Here is a 6,051-nt window from a genome sequence, read left to right on the forward strand (position 1 = left end):
CCGGAGCGCCGCCGCCGCGGGACCCTCGGCGGCGGGAGGCGGGGCGGGGCAGGTGGGCGGCAGGAGGAGCCCGACGGGAGACCCCGCCTACGTGGGGCGTGGCTCCGCGGGCCGTCCCGCCCCTCTGCGCTGCGCCCCGCCTCCCGCGTCTCCCGCCCTGCGAAACTTACTCCGCGCCTGGCTGAGCGGCGCCTGCACCCTGCCACGCGGGGTGTCCGCCGGAAGGGTGCGAGGCGATCCCCGCCCCCCCACCCCGTTCCCCAACGCCCTCAGCCTCCCAGACACCTCACATGAAAACACCTCTGGTGCTCAGGAGACGTTTTCTCAATCTCTCGGCAAGTGGGAATGAAGGCATTTTAGACAACTTTGCCATTTCCCCTGGCCCGAAAGCTACCATCTAAGTGGAAATGGGATCTTCCTGTAGGTAGCAACGCAGGTCGGAACAGCTCTCTGGCCCTTCATCTCCCACCCCCAGCAGAGTACCCGCATTGGGAAATGCTGTCACGGATAGGGGTAGGACTCCGCAAATGGAGTGGGCTTGGTGGCTACTGTTGTTTTTGTTGGTTCACATTTTAAAAACTTTTGGGAAGTATGAACATGTACAGAAAAGTGCAGAAGTGCACAACTCAATAAATGTTCACAAAATGTATTTTCACAAAATAACCAATACCCAGCTCAAGAAGCAGAGCGTCACCAGCCCCCCAGACGTCCCATCCCTTCCCCCAACCCCCCACCCCGCGAGGCTGCCAGGAACTCCCCACAAGGGGAGGACACTGTCCTGACTTCTAACTGCATCGGTTAGTTTTGCCTGGTCTTGTACTTTATGTAAATGGCATCACTCGATACCCGGACAGCACTTTAATGGTTACAAAACACTTTGCACTACAGAAATGGAGCCTCGGGAGGTGGCCAGCACTGCCCCGAGGGACTGAAGGTGCTCCCAAGCCTGTCTAGACCCCACCCCATGGGCTAGGTAGTGCCAGGAGGCCCTCCGTGGATGCGACCCAGGAGTGGAAGATCCGGTTTCTGGTGGGGCTGGGATTCCCTCTCCCAAAGGCTCCCCTGGCCTCTCGTCTCATCTCATCTCATCTCAGCCAGAGTGGGGTACTGCCTTCCTGCATGTATCCCTTACGTGGGCCAGCCCTGGGGACTCACAGGTGACCAGAACCCAGCCCCTGCCCTCGAGGACTCCTGGCAGAGGGAAGTGTGATTGGTCCAGGTCTTCTGGGTTCTCCAGATTCACTCAGCAAATACACATCGAGAGTCCCCTGAGGGGCCACCACGTGCCAAGCCCCAGGCTGGGCACTGGGGACCCATCAGTGACCCTGACAAGCCTTGGGGAGCTCCCGTGGGCCCTTTGAGGGATAGTACATCTGCATGCAGTGGGGAGGGGGCTCTCCTGGAAGAGTCTGAGGGATTACGGGAAGCATCTATCCTGAGGGCTTAAATGGTGCCCTGAGGCTTTTGGGTGAGGGCGCCAATGATACACGGGCCTCAGTCTCCTCTTGGTGCAGTTGAAGCTGGGGCTTCTGAGGAGGGCCAGACCCGCCTGCCGTAATTCTCAGGGCACTGAGGCCTGTGCTGCTCACTTGGTTCACAGAAGCACACAGTTCTGGTTTCCCCATCAGAAGCTCTGTGGCCTCAGCTCTACAAAGGGCCAGTAAGGCCTGTCCTGACAGGGTCCCTGGGGGTCAGAGGTCCCGAGGGCCCTGCCCACCCCCCTCTGCCCTCTGGGTTTCCATGGGGACCTGGGGCCCTCAGCCATATTGGGGACTGGGGGGTATTTCCCCTGTGCCCTGTAAGGGAGTTCTCAAATTCAGGTCCCCTGGGTCATAACTCCAGGCCTGGGGTCAGGCTCTAACACCTTTTGCCCCAAGACTTCTGGGTTCTGGCTCTAAATTCTGGGGGCGCTGGGCTATTTCCTCCACCACAACGTTCTGGAACTGCTTTCCCAGCTCTCTATGTCCTGCCATGACTGGGTCAGGCCACAGCCCCTGCACAGCCTGATCTGCCCGCAGCTGCCGCTGAGTTGTTGACTTGTGGTTCTGCAGTTCTTTGTCCTGGTTCTTCCAGGCCCTGGGGCTCCACCTGGCTGAACTCTCTAGCCTCTGAGCCCCTGGTTTCAGCTCTCTCGAGATGCTCCATCTGCTTTCTAGACCCCCTCTCTGGACTGCTTGCTTTTCACCCCCCTGGGGGCTAGCTTTCTCTGTGCTAAAGCTGCAACCTCCTGGGGTCTGTGGGTGTGCTTCTCTCTCCCAGAGGCCCCAAACACAGGAAAATCAGTGAAGGTCCCGGTAAGAGGGTCTTCTGGGGCCTGGGGAGGGCTCAGCACGGGCATAGGCCATCCCCACCACAGGCTTGCCGGGAGCTCCTCTCCCGGCAAGCCAGCCCATTTACAGCCTGGAGGAAGGGTGGGCCTGGTGAGGGGGACACTGTACCAGGTAACATCATACCCTGGACATAGATCAGGCCAGAGGTGGCCACCTGGCCTAGCCCATTCAATTGGATTTGCTCTCTTGAGAATTTGAATCGAGACGGGCAATACCCATGGGGCCCTGCAGCCCTGCAGCCCTTCGATCATGGGAAGTCAGTGTGCGTGGGTGCAGAGCCCTGTGATTGTTGAAGAGCAAGAATGAGGGGACCCATAGAAGCAGCTGGTCAGTGAGGAGGACCCTAGAGCAGAGAGGGAGGGGAGAAGACAGCCCTGTGACCGTGGGACAGCTCCCGGGGGCCTGTCTCCACCGCCTGCTCCTGTAGGACCCCCTCTGATTTGAGTCAACCTGAGTGGGTGTCTGGCTGCGACTCCTGAGCCCAACCTCAGGCAGACGTGGAGCCCTGAACTTGCCCCCCACACCCAGGGTGCCAGAGGCTGCCCCCCTGGGTGTGAGACAGCCCAGCAGCCCTCCTGGCCCCTCCAGCTCCCTCCGTCCTGGAAAGCCAGGGGCCCCCTCGGCCAGGCAGACAGGCCCACCCTCCAGCCCTCCCCCCACCTCCTATCTTAGTCATGGGATGCCGCCTTTGCGTCTCTCCCAACATGATCTCTACCACAACTGGCCGACAGGGCGCCTGGGCAGAAGCCGGCCGGCAGACATGTTTTGTTTGGCCGAGCACGGTGCCTCAAAAGAATTTGAATTGGTTGCCAGCTTTGAAAAGTCAGATTTCACATAAAAATCCGGATTTCTGGCTTCTATGGACAAACCAGAGGAGCCTGGCAGCTCTGGACCCATATCCCTGACGGCTCCAGGGCCCGAGCTGCGTGTGCCTTAAACAGGCACCCACCCTTCCACCCCCCACTCCCATCGCTACCACTCCCTATGACCTCACAGCAGCGCCCCCCACCCCCACCCCGAGGGAACTGAGCTTTGACCCCAGCCCGGCCCTTCCTGGTTCTTTCCCCCTGCCCCCTGCCACGTCCTTCACATCACTGTCTACTGATGTCCCCCCCACTCTCCAAGGCCTCTGTGTCTCAACATATCCAAATTCCAGATGACTCTCTGCCTGCCAGATCCTACTATCCTGGGATGGGCTTCTGAAATGACCTGTTACTTTTGACCTCTCCTCCCCACCCGATGGCTTTAGGAGCAACTGCCCACACAGGGCTCTCTGACTTGCTCAGCACTCTTGGCTTTCCAGACCTGGTCTCCTTTCCCGGTCCAACCCTCTGCGGTGTGATCTAACCCCAAATGGCAGCCACACGGTCTGTGCCTCCCGGGCACCTGCAACGAGGCCAGTCCAGGTTGAGATGCGCTGTACGCGTGAAACACACCAGACTTGGAAGACTCCACGGGGGGAAGAAAAAGAGTGTAAAATCTCATTGATGATTTTTTACGTTGATTACAAGCTGTGATGGTAATGTTTGGAATGCACCGGGTTAAATGAAAAGATCATTAAAATTAATTTTGGATGGGGCGCCTGGGTGGCGCAGTCGGTTAAGCGTCCGACTTCAGCCAGGTCACGATCTCGCGGTCCGTGAGTTCGAGCCCCGCGTCGGGCTCTGGGCTGATGGCTCGGAGCCTGGAGCCTGTTTCTGATTCTGTGTCTCCCTCTCTCTCTGCCCCTCCCCCGTTCATGCTCTGTCTCTCTCTGTCCCAAAAATAAATAAACGTTGAAAAAAAAAATTAAAAAAAATAAATAAAAATTAAAAAAAAATTAATTTTGGTTGTTGGTTTTTAGTCTTTGTTTTGTTTCTTAGCGTGGCTATTAGAAAACTGTAATGATGGGGCGCCTCTGTGGCTCACTCCGTTAAGCGTCTGACTTTGGCTCAGGTCATGATCTCACAGTTCGTGGATTCGAGCCCCACATCGGGCTCTGTGCGGACAGCTCAGAGCCTGGAGCCTGCTTTGGGTTCTGTGTCTCCCTCTTTCTCTGCCCCTCGCTTACTTGCACTCTGTCTCTCTTTCTCTCTCAAAAATAAATAAACGTTAAAAGCGATTTTTTTAATAAAAAAAAGAAAATTGCAACAATGGAAGCTCTATTGGAGAGCACTGCTCTTTTTTTTTTTTTTTATTTTTTAATGTTCATTTATTTTTGAGAGAGAGAGAGAGAGAGACAGAGCACGAGTGGGGGAGGGCCAGAGAGGGAGGGAGACACAGAATCTGAAGCAGGCTCCAGGCTCCTCCCGGCTGTCAGCACAGAGCCCAACACGGGGCTTGAACTCACAAACTGCGAGATCATGACCTGAGCCGAAGTTGGACGCTTAACGGACTGAGCCACCCAGGCGCCCCTGGAGAGCACTGTTCTAAACAATGGAGAGGGAGGTACGATCACTTGCCTGTTTTACAGATGGGGCAACTGAGGCTCAGAGGATCGGGGGACTCGCCCAAGGTCACACAGCTGTGTGGGTGGTAAGGCTGAAGACTCAAAGTCTCAGCTCCTAACCATTAGGCAGCACTGCCCCAGGGTGCCCCCATGGCACCTGGCACACGTGAATTCATGCCCCCGTTGTCACATAAGTGCCCCCTTTCCCAGCTGGCCCCAGGCTGGCCTGAGGATATAAGAAACCACCTTTTTTTTCATTCCTCAGAGACACCCCTCACTGTGGGCCCCCACTTCAATGAACCCTTCGGCCCCGAGGAGGCCATGCCTTTCCTGCCCACCACCTCCCAAACCCAGGCCTGGCCCTGCAGAGGCTGCCCCTCCCAGGAAGCAGCTGTGACCTTAAATGCCCGCTCCCACGCAGACCCAGCCCTCTTGGGAGCCTGTCCTTGCTGGGGCAGCCGCCATAGGCTGCATAAAGCCCCCTCGCCAGGCAGCCTGTGGAAGGGCCTGATCTGGCCCCAAGCTGGCTTAGAGCCAGAGGGCATGTCCCGGGCACCTGGCTTCTGGCCCCAGAAACCATCTGTCACTCCCTACCCTGGTCAGAGCATCACAGGTGGCCCAGGAAAGACATGTGGTGCCCTCCCCAAAGCCCCGTGGAGCATTTTGGTGTCGGGCGGTCAAGTGGGGACCCAGCTGGAGGAAGGAGCATGGACCGTGGCCTCCGACGCTGCCCCTGCCTGAAGCCCAGAACCATCGATGGCCCCATCTCCTGGAGTCCGGAGACCCCAACCGTTGCCGTGCGCGCCCACACTGCTCAGGCTCAGTGAGAAGGGGTGGGAGGACCCACTCAGAATTCCTTTCTGGGGCCAGAGAAACCATGTGGACAGAACACGCAGGCCTGGAGCCACCAGCCACTTCCTCCGGCTGAGGCTGCTGTGGGCACCTGCCCATTTGCCCACCACGGACTTGGAGGAACCGAGAGCGACCGAGGAGAAATCGGAGCGGGGCTGCAGAACCCCGTTTGAGGTTCCAATTCAGGACGGTCACACTCCGTGCCTGAGTCCCACCCCCATCACGGGGCCGTGCTGGCGCCCGGCTCACCACCCACCCCGATGGGCCCAGGCCAGGGGCCAGCTGGCTGCAGAGGACAGAGCCCACACAGACAGCTGTGTGCCCGCTCACCCACCCAGCCTGCCTCGGCTCACTCCCGACGTCTGCTCACGCGCCTGGAACCACCCACTGTGTGCCAGGCCGCCCTCCCAGCTGTGAGCAGGCCTTGTGTGAGGGCGGGAC

Source organism: Leopardus geoffroyi, chromosome C1, assembly GCF_018350155.1.
Source record: "Leopardus geoffroyi isolate Oge1 chromosome C1, O.geoffroyi_Oge1_pat1.0, whole genome shotgun sequence".
Lineage (NCBI taxonomy): Eukaryota > Metazoa > Chordata > Mammalia > Carnivora > Felidae > Leopardus > Leopardus geoffroyi.